Source organism: Vidua chalybeata, chromosome 12 (assembly GCF_026979565.1).
Source record: "Vidua chalybeata isolate OUT-0048 chromosome 12, bVidCha1 merged haplotype, whole genome shotgun sequence".
In the NCBI taxonomy this organism is placed as follows: domain Eukaryota; kingdom Metazoa; phylum Chordata; class Aves; order Passeriformes; family Viduidae; genus Vidua; species Vidua chalybeata.
In genome coordinates, this window is record NC_071541.1 from 2,959,077 (window position 1) to 2,970,328 (window position 11,252).

The 11,252-nt window shown below is 47.7% G+C and overlaps 1 protein-coding gene across 1 annotated transcript in view; it reads right to left on the reverse strand.

Moving 5' to 3' along the window:
* The window catches only part of CHL1 (cell adhesion molecule L1 like), a 132,207-nt gene extending 121,319 nt beyond the window's left edge, over nt 1-10,888 (reverse strand). The window contains exon 1 of the mRNA XM_053953616.1: nt 10,839-10,888. The gene's annotated coding sequence lies outside the window, so the exon portion shown is untranslated. The remainder of the gene's footprint in view (nt 1-10,838) is intronic.
* Nucleotides 10,889-11,252: the final 364 nt, after the last annotated feature.

Below are 11,252 nucleotides of genomic sequence, written 5' to 3' on the forward strand. Positions count from 1 at the left end.
GAGGAGAGCAACCTGGGAGGGTGGGACTGCAGCACCTGAGCTGGAATTGGGCAATGAACCCCAATGTGGAAATGGACCAGAACTTATAAAAGTGTCAAAACTCCTGACTCTGAGTCCATCTTGGCTGGAGCCATGTCTGGGGTCTTGCACTGCTCAAGGTGCATCCTTTGAAGGCCTTTTAATAAATCCCCACTTTATTCCTTTAACTCTGCCCAACCTCTGTTCCAGGCAGCCTCTCAAGGGATCATTCTGAAAATTTGGTTCAATGGCAGAAATATAAAGTGCTTAATTTCTGCTAACACTTGTGTGTGTAACACTGATGCCAGCAAAGCTGGGGGCACACAGGAGACCACAGTGACACCTCGGTGCTGGAATGGGACATCACACCAGTGCCCAGGGACACGGGACGTGCCCTTTGCTCCAGGGGAGGGTGGCACAACTCTCCTGGTGGGATCCCACCCTCGGGTCCATCCCTGCTCTTGGCAGCACCCTCCTCTCCCCCAGCACCACAACACTGCCAAAACCCAGACCACAAATAGGAGGTTTCTTTATCATCATTAACAGAGCCCAGAATCCAAAATTGCTGTTTTGACTGGGAGACAGATGACTCCAGCTCTGCCAACACCCAAGGTGCTCCCAATGCCAAAACTCATTTTGCTCACACATATGCTCCAACACTCCAAAACAGAAGCTCTGAAACTCCTTTCTTTGTCCTTTCAGAGCTTCTATTCCTCCTTTTTTTGTGCTTCCCATCTAAGTTCCTGCCTTTTCTTTCTTCTTCCTTTGACTGCCCTTTCAATGCTCACACATTTTAAGGCGTTTGCACCTTTCTCTTGTGGTTTTTCCTACCCTCTGTAAATCATATCCAGCAACTCGTGTTTGATGGTGTCACACGAGGTACCCAGTCTCCACATCACAGTTCATTACAGTGGTTAATCACAGATTAAAAAAAAAAAAAGGGAATTTTCTTTAATGTCTAATTTAAAATTGTCTGGCTCCAGCTCACAACTATTGGATCTGATTTTTCTCTTCTCTTCTTGATTAAAAAGCTGGATATGCTTTCCCCATGAAAATACTTGTCCCTGTAATCAAGTCCCCTCTCAATCCTCTTTTTGATGAGCTAAGCAGATTGAGCTCTAAATCTCTTCACTGCAGGGAATTTCCTCCACTCTTCAAATCAATATTGTGGTTATTTCCTTGACTCTCCAGGTTTGTAAACCCTTTCTTTCAGCTGTTGACACCACAACTGACCCTGGCTTTCCAGCACTCTCATGGATTCAGATAAAATCCCTGTGTGAAAGGATCCTATTTGTCCTTCAGCCTGCTGGGCTGCCCTTGGATCCCTGAAGTGCCCAAGGCCAGGCTGGACAGGGCTTGGAGCAGCCTGGGACAGTGGAAGATGTCCCTGCCCATGGCAGGGGTGGCACTTGGTGGGCTTTAAGGTCCCTTCCAACCCAAAATGTTCCATGATTCTATGAAACAAGATTGCTGCCAGTTCCACACACCAGATTTGTTGGGATTGCTTGGTTTTAACGGAGGTTTCACAGCAAACCACATCTAACACCAGGAAACCCTGACACAAACCTCAGTTATCCTCATTTATCAAACCTGTAACTCCTCCCTTTCCAGAGAGGCCAAAATTATTATGTAGCTCTATTTTAATTCAGTCCTCTATCAACTTTTCTATAATTTTTCTGGGATTGGTGCCAAGCTCTCCAGACAATTATCTTTGACCTCTCTGCTTCCCCCCTTTGCACATGGGCTTCTCCTCTTTTCCTGCAGAAGATACACAGGATAATGGAGCCAAAACCACTTTGCCCTCCTTGTATGACCCAACCTTTCCAAAAGGCCATAACCAAGACTTTTCCCAACAGATATTGACAGTCTTGCCTCTCCCTCCCGCACCACTCCTGCCCACCCATCCCAGTTTAGCTGTCACACAGGCACAGGGATGCCAAAACCATGGGCTGAGAACAGCACACACCAAAAGCTATCACCAGAGCCTGCTCAGGAAAACTCTTTCCGAAGCTTCAGTGCTCTTCTTCAGCAAAAATTTGTAAATTTTATAAAATTTTATTTTTAGGACAATTTAGCTTTGACCCAACTGGAGTGACAGGACAAAGAGTGATGAGTTCAAAATGAAAAGAGGGGAAATTTAAGGTGAGATTATCAGGAAAAAATTGTTCCCTGTGAGGGTGGGGAGCCCCAGCACAGGCTGCCCAGAGAAGCTGTGGATTGATTCCCCATCCCTGGAAATGTCCAAGGATAGGTTGGACTGGGCTTGGCTGCAACGAGATGGTCTTTAATGTCCCTTCCACCCCAAACCCCTTTGGAATTCTGTGTGACATCAGCTCAGTGAGAAGTTTGTTTCCCAGGAATTCCCTCCTCCCAGTGCATCCCTTGGAGCCCCTGCTCCAGGAGCACATTTAGCATCACAGATTGATTGAACTTGCAAGTGGCAGCCCCACGCTGGGTGATCCTAAGTGGGCTGGACAGGCTCTCCTCTCCAAGGTGTGCTGCAAATCGCCGGATTAGCGGCTCAGGCAGCGCCCGCAAGCTCGCCTGTCTTACATCATTTACCTGGGCTGAAATTACAGTTCAATTACTGGAGCAATATCTCATTCAGGCAGAACAAAGAAAGGGAAAATATGCAAATGAGTGAATTTAAATGCACTTAATTTAAAGGCCTAAAATTTTTAAGGGCACACTCGCTCTCCGGGGACATTTGGGTTCAGGGATTATAAAATACATAAATCTATAAATGGTTAAATGGATTGTCATTGCCTGAGCATCCAAACTTTGCATACATTATTCTTTTCAGTGAGTGCTTTATGTAATTAGCAGGGAAAATGCACAACATTCCTGACTATATCCTAACCAGGGATAAAAAATTTGGTCTAACCACCCATTTCAGGGAGCTTTGTGCACAGACAAGCTCAGCATACATTTTGGAGGATCACGGTGGAATAGGTTTGTAGGGAGAATACTGCTTATCTGCTGAATACAAAGATTATTCCAATTTTTTTTTTGTAGTACACATGCTAAGATTACGAATAACCCTCCAGGTTTGCTGCTTGTTGTGGTTTTCATGGTTGTTTTTTTCTTTAATGAACACTGAGGCATAATTTAATGCACCAAAGATGAAATTTCCCTCTTGCTATGCAGCTGGAATTCTGTGAGGTTTCACTGCACAGGGATGCCTGACAGGGGGAATGGCTGACAGGGAAAATGTGCTGCTCTGGCAGGATAATGAGGTACAATGCTCCAAAAGGCAGCATCCTGCTCACGGGGAAGGAAATGGGAGAAATTTCCTTTTCTTTAGGGGCTGCATCACCAAATAACTATTACAAAAAAGATAGGGACTATTTACAAGGGCATGTAGTGACAGAACAAGGGGGAATGGATTCAAACTGAAACAGCAGGTCTGGATGGGATATTGGGAAGGAATTCCTCCCTGTGAGGGTGGGCAGGCCCTGGCACAGAGCAGCTGTGGCTGCCCCTGGATCCCTGGAAGTGACCAAGGCCAGGCTGGACAGGGCTTGGAGCAGCCTGGGACAGTGGAAAATGTCCCTGCCATGGCAGGGGGAGGGATGAGATGAGATTTAATGTCCCTTCCACCCCAAGCTACTCTGTCCCTCTGTGATTCTGGTGCCACCACACTGACTGCACTTCACCTTTAGCAAAGCTTTGCTCTGCAATACACCTCAAACAGCTCAATTTGCAGCAATTCCCTGGGATATAATGTGAAGCTGGAAAGGCAAGTCTGGGCCTCTCCCAGCAGGTAGGCGCTGTCTGGACCGGAATCAGCCAAAAATCAGGGTGAGCAGGACCCCGGGCTGAGCACTGCACACACACAGCAGGGAGGCTGCAATTCCACAGGCTCAGCAGAGATCATAAAAATCCCAGATTTAGGTGGAAGCCTAAGTCCAGCCTCACGCAGTCAATAACAGAAAGGTGCATTTGTCATGCAGGTGGTAAACCCTGAGCAATTACTGTGGATTTCAGTGCTAACCCTGTCAGTTTAATGGAGCAGGTATGGCTTAGCTCTGTACATCTGGGACAGCCCTTTAATCACTGTTCCTCCTCACCCTACACACCACAGTTGTCATTTGTGTGGCTCAGAAAACAGGAATATGCAGTGATCTTTGCTGGGTATTTGTTCCCAGTCAAAACACAAGACACTTGAGAGGAGGCAGAGTCACAGAGTTCCCAACCCTCCTGCCTGCAGAGCCCACGTGGATGGTGGATTCTCCAAAATCCCAGATGGATCAAGTCAGGGTAACTCAATCACCCTCAGCTGAACCAGCATCCTTTGTATCAGTCAAGGACCCGAGCCATTACGCCTCCTCCTCAAACTGGTTAGGCTGCAAATTAGATTTTCATCACTCCTGGGACAAAAAGCTGACTCTGCTGAGGTCACTGGGAGTTTGAGCATCCATTTCAGTGGCACCATGACTTCACCAGTGGCTTGCCTGGGCAATATCCAGCCTGGGAGTCACCATGGATAATCCTACAAATGTGTTCAATAAAATCTGCCACTAGAACTGGCAGATAGCAGTAGTTCAGTTCTGTGCCATTTTCTTCCGCCCAGATGCAACAAAAGGAATATTTATCTGAAAGGAATGGGGATGGTAATGACCAATATTACTGCAGTTTTGACCAATGCCCTGGCAGAACTCAAAGCAAGTACTGAATACAGTTTATTCTTGTAAAATTGAGTAATTAAAAAAAAAAATCAGACAGGACCTCCTCTGACTTACAACAGAAATCCTCTAAAATCTATCCTCTCAATGAAGTTTTACTGGAACAAAGTCATTGGTGGAGTGATATGAAAGAATAACCTGTGAAAAATAAAACACTGGGCCCTTATTCAGTAAAGCACTTGAGCAATAACCCCAATTTTAGGTAATAACTTCACTGAACTCAGCAAACAGATTGTGGTTTGGAGTATTTTGCTTACGAAGTAACAAAATTAGACAAACAACCATGGATGCAAGTGGACATACAGACCTGGATCAAGCAACACAAACTGCCCCAGAGGGAAGGATTTTAGTGATGGACAGACACACCTACAAGATCAGCCTTGGGAAAAACATGTGGCTGCTTCCAAACCTACCAACAATCTCTTCTTATTAACCATTCTCTGACTTCAGTAAACTGCAAAAATAATGGTGCATTCTGTAAAAATGCATGTGTTAAAAAAAAAAAGCCATTGAGTTAATGACTCCTTTAGCTGAAAGCATTGTTGGGGGGCTTTTCGAACAGAACAAAAATCTGCCCCCCAATAATAATTTTCCTTTCCCTATCAGCAGAGCAATATTTCATCAGGACTGATTTTATTTGAAGCACTGGGGGTGCACGCTGGCACCAGGCATTTTTTTACTGAGACATTGTTCCAGGTTTCCATCGGTTTTAATGCTGGAACAGCACGTGACAGGACGGAGCGCTGCATTTTTCAAATATCCTTTAAAGCTGTGGGAAGACTCTCCTTAAAGGCAGCCCTCTCTCCTTTCAAGTGCCACACAAGCACAGCAGGCAGCTTTCAAAGCCACCTCTTCTGTGTCAGCCAGCAGGGAAGGCTGACAGGGAATTGCTTGTGTCACACTCCAAAAGTCACCAAAGCAGACACGCACTGAAAGGTGGATGGGCCCAATTCTGCCTTTTTGTTTTGTTTTGTTTTCCTCCTCCTCTCAGTAGATTTCTGCCTTTCCCATTTATTCCAGCCAGGATGCTGTTCTGAATAGTGACTTAAACCTTGCAGAGTCATCCCGTGGGCCTCCCAAAAAATGGAGAAGCTTGAAATGAGATTTCTGAAAGTACTAAAATCATCTAGCTAAGCTGTATTGGGAGGTCAGAGGGCTTTGGCTCACTGCAATGTTTAGAGTTCTTTGGGACTGCAGCCTCGTGCTCTCACTGCTTGGCTTGTTTGTAGCTACACTTTGTATTCTCCAGGAGGGCACAGAGACTCCCCAGCCATCAGAGCCCCTTCACGTGGGTTCATCCCACCTTTAAAGCCCTCTCAGAAGCAGAAATGAACAGCCCAGGCACTGCCTTTGATGCTCTCAGGAGGAGGAAGAGGAGGAGGCAGCAAATGCAGCAGCAGCATCACCAGGCAGGGACAGTGACACAGGCCCAGGCTGGGGACCAAGAGCCCACCCAGAACCATGCAAGGCCCTCGGTGCTGCACTGAGGATAAACATCACAGCAGGTGTCACCTTTCCACAGCTCCCTGGCTGCAGACACGGGCAGGATTCAGCAGGGACACTGGCAGCTCTGGTTCTGGCACAGGCACAGTCTGGGCTGTCTGAGGTCACCTGTCTGGAGCTCTGGCTCTCTCAGCCAGATTGGGAACCAGCTGGTGAAAATCTCCTCAAAAGCTGCTCTCTCACAGAAACAGCCCTGCCCAGGCTCCACCTCTGGCTCAGGCCAGCATCCAGACATCTCAAATCTGCTGTGCCACAGAGCAGGAGCAAAGGTGGGGATGGATCCAAGCAGGCTCGTCCCCATCCTCCCCAAACTCCTCTTCACCCTCCCTTAACCTGAATCACATCCTCACCACTCCTCTGACTTAACTCTGTCCTGTTACAAGAGAGAAAAAACAAACAAAAGGAGAGAAAACCACCTGAAGTTGGTCATTTTCTTCATAAATGGAGGAAAGAGAGGACTAGCAAGGGTCAAAGGAAAATAGGAAGAGAAGCTCTAATGAAGAAAGCAACATAATTTTGTCCTTCTTACATGGAACAGGATCTGCACTTGGAAATCACACTGAAAACCACAAGCTAGTTAAGAGCTGTAACGATAAACACTGCTTTTAAAGATAAACTGTTCTCCATCTGCATTTTTTTTGATCTTCACATGTCCAGGTGCAATGAAGGAAGAAGGAAACATCTGCTAGGGAGTGCTGAAACCCCAGAAAATAACATCAGCACAGCCATCACTCACTGTGTGCTTCATGCAGGGTGCCTGGACACGCTGGGAAGAGAAACCTGAGGCACCAAATATCACCAAGCACCTTCATCTGTTTGTTGTGCAGAGGCAATCACTAATCAGCATCTGGGGATGCAAATGCACTTACAGAAGTCAATGAATAAAACAGAAGAGAGTAGCTAGGGAGAAAAATAAGCTAAATACAACGACCTTGAGTTTCGAGCGCTGACTTTGTTACACAGAAACAACGGGGGAAAAAACAACCCACCACAAAGTCAGCCAAGCTCACAGGTCACCTAAGCTCTTCACCTGAGTCTGTCTGAGCCTAGAAGGGCAGTTAATTACAAGTACACAGATTATGAACTACAATAATCTTAGCCTAGGAATAGTGACAACGAGCTGGGATTTGGTTCAGTGTGGTCTTAGCTCCTGTGGGCACTGCCACAACACCCCCCTCGAGTCCCATACACAGTCAATTATTCAATACCCAAGTTCTACAAAGAGAAGTACCTGAATTCCTTTTTCTCATCCAGAGGGAAGAAATCTTCTCTGCTATTTAAGCAGAATGAGTGCCATGACACCCTGCAGTTCTGCCAGCCCTAGCAGGCTTTTCCTAGGTGCACTTTGAGCAGGATGAGGATTTGTCTACATGAACACGGAGCAGAGCTCAGAAGGGTGGAGATAAGTAGAGCAAAAGGGTGCTGGGAGCCCCAGGTCCACCCACACACACTGCAAAGCTTTGCTCCAGCTCAGGAGGCCACGGATGAAAAGCCCATTAGCAGCTGAAGTGCTCAGAGGGAGCTCCTGAAATATCCTGGCTCAAAGTCACCCTGGGGGTTCCCTGTAACCCCAACAAAAGCACAGAGAGTGGGGATGGGATGGTGCAGGATTCCCTCCCAAGGTGCAGCACACGTGGAGCCAGGGGGAACAAAAAAGAGTTCACTGACCAAAATATAATTGATTGAAGCCCATGTTGGTGCTTCAGGTAGGTAATCGTGATAACATCCATCTTCCTTCTGCTCTTTGAGTTATTCTCTTACCCAAAAAGATCTGCTAAGGACCCAGGGTCTGCTGTGAGGAGAAGCCAGCAGAGCTCCCCAGCCCTGTGGGCCATGGGATAATTCAGACCACAATCAAACCACACATTCCAGGTTTTATTTCAAAGTGGAGCACAGGAGAACCCCACAGACCTTGCGGGATCTCACAGCTCATGACAGCACATTCAAACAGCACCTGGTGGATGAATTTCTTTGATAGAACTCGTCCCACTAATGATTTGGGTTTTTATTAGGAGTCTAACCAAGAAAGGACAATTGAAACTTGTTGTAAAACACTGAGCACATCACCACCAGAATATGGTTACAAGATTCCTGCTCTGTTTTCATTCCCGTGCTGCTCCCACACTCTGTGCTGGGACATCAATTTTCATTCTCCATGATTTAGGGTCGTTATAGGGTGGGCTTTGTGCTAGCAAAGAACCCATGATCTGTAACAAGACTGAATTTCTACTTTACTGGACAAATATACCAAAAGAAATTGTGGCATCTTGGTGGGTTGCTAAGCAACCAAGAGCTCCAGTGTCACTTGTTTGTGATCAATTCAAGTCATTCATAGGGCTCTGAAGCAGCAGCTCAGGAATTCCAACAAAATCTGTGCCTTGGGAAAGCCAGGGGGACTTCCTGACACACAATAACACTTTCTTTCCTCTAAGATAAACTTTGTAGATGTTCTTTTGATCTGTGTGATATGTTAATCCATTATTCTTAACATACTGCTAATGGGAAAAGCTATAATTAACTAACTACAGCATTGTAATGCATGCAAGATAAACTGATCTAATTAGTAGTGTTTAAAGTAGTCCCTGTCCTCTCCCACTGGGGAAAGGAGCAGATCCTTTCTGATCACAGGAGCAACTGTCCCCAACATCGTTTTATGTAAAGAATAAATTCCTTTTTGTTCCACTTTTTTTTTCTCCCAAAGAGAAGTGATAAAGTAAATTTTTAATGGCAAACAAGGTGGCCCCAGTCCAAGCCATTCGAGGTACACATCCAAGCTGTGAATAATGTAATCTTTAATTTAAATGAAGGCTTATCTGTTGGCTTTCTTGGGGTAAAGAAGTGGACTGTTATAGTTTCACTCATGAAGTTTAATTACTGAAGTAACTCATACTGAATGCCCACAATAACTGCACTCACTGAGTTAAATGTATATTGCTGAAGTACAGTCTTTATTTCAGCCTCATATTCAAGATTCATCTCATCCTTATTTTGATAAAAACCAATAATAAACAGGAAGAGTTTAGAAACAAATTCGTTTCCAAGCTGTGTGCTGCATATGGCAAAATTTCAACTTCTTGATTGCTGGCAGGTGGTTTTTTACTGAGGATATTTAATGATAATTTCATATACACTGGGCAATATTTCTAAAGAAATTACCTTCTGCAAATCTCGGTGCCCTGTCCTGTGCATCTCATTTTAAAGTCACATGATCTGGACTTATAGTTCCTCTGCAAGCCAGACTCCACCGACAGCAGATGCTCAGCCTAAATGAGCACCAGAAACTGGTGAACCAGAATTTCCTAATTGTTAATGACCCATTGAGAGAGGGGCTTATTTGGTTTGGGGTGGTTTTTTTTTTTTAAACACAAAGAAAATTTACTACTTTTAAGCAAGAGAGAAGTGTTACCACAGCAGGAGTTGTGCACTCTGGTATTTCATATCAGAAGATAAGCAGAGGCACGTGGGAAGCAATGGCCACAGGATGGCAAGCACAGCTCCAACGAGGTAATATTTCACGTTCATAAACGGCAAAAAAAAAAAAAAACATATTAATTTAAAGTACAGCTTTTCACCTCCTCTGCTTTCCTCAGACTGGTATCTAAAGTCATAACATTTATTATTTATTGCTTGTGGAATAGGATTTGGGGGAGCTACACAGCACATATCAACTCGGTCACACCAAACAAACCCTTGGCAACGACACAGAAATGCCACCTGTCACCGCTCTGGTGAAATTTTCCAGAACCACATTTCAAGCAAAAGTATTCCCAGGCAGTGCTGAACACCTGTACATAATCCAACAAAACACAGTTTAGTTCCTTTCTACACCAAAAGAAGCCAAGTATCCCCAAGGATGGAAGCGGCAGAGGCAAAGCCCACGTACACTTGCCGTGTCTGACTACTGGAAAACAGAATCTCCTTGGACTGCGTTGCCAAGCTCCCCGATGCTCTCTGATCGTGCAACACAAATCGATAACACACAGCCCAGACACCGAGCCTCAGCGATCCCAGCAGCTCTCCTGCCGTGCAACACGAGCACATCGCTTCCCCGGCGGAAAAAAACCAACCTTGGGACTTCGCTCATTATTTAGGAACTGCAGCAAAACCCCCCATCCCCCCGCCAAATCCTCTCCAAAATCATTTGGAAAGCACAAACAAGTGTTCGCCAAGATGCAGGACATCCGGGCTCGCAAACTTGAGGCCACCTAAAGCAACACGGGACTGACATGCCGACCCCCAGCCGAGCCCCCGGCCCGTGGCTCTGTCCCCCGGACCCTCCGCGCCGTCCCCCGGCTCCGCAGGGCTCCGCATCCTTAAACTTCCCGCGGGCAGCGGCTCCTCCGCCCGGGGACCCGAGTGCGGGGAGAAGGGGCCGGACCGGCTCCCCGGGACCCCCCGAGTCCCCCCGCTCTCCCCCGGTCCGGGCTGAGCCCGGCTCCGCTTCCTCATCGCTCCGCAGGGCGCCGCCGCTGCGGGACCCGGTGCTGTGCCGGGAGCAGGAAAGCCAGTTTTCAAATGAGAGCGATAATAATTAAAGAGCGCTTTGGGAGCCAGGCGGGGCGAGCCGGGGCGGCGGCAGGGCAGCCCCGCGGGCGGACACCCCCGGACCCCTCCCCGGTCCCCCCGCCGTACCTTGAGCCCGGGCGGGCGGAGGGGTCCCGGTGGCGGCGGCGGCTCCGCAGCCCCGTCCCGGCGCTCCGAATTAATCGCTCCACCCCGAAAAAAAAAAAAAAAAGGGGGAGGTAGGGGGGGAGGGAAGGAGGGGGAGCGGAAAAACCCAACGCAACCACCCCAAAGCCAGCCCCGCTCCACACCCACGAGGAGGGAGAGGGTCCCTCCGTGACTGGCATCGCTATCTCCTCCGGCGGAGCTTGCAGGGAGCCATGGCAACGAGCCCCCGCGCTCCCCACAGCCTCCCCCGGGGCACAGCCACCCCCGCCCCGGCTCCGGCCCCTCTCCGGGTCCCACCTGCCCGATCCGAATGCCCCCGGCCGGAGCCGGCTGCCAGCGGCACCTCCGCCCCCGCCGCTCGGGCGGTACCTGGGG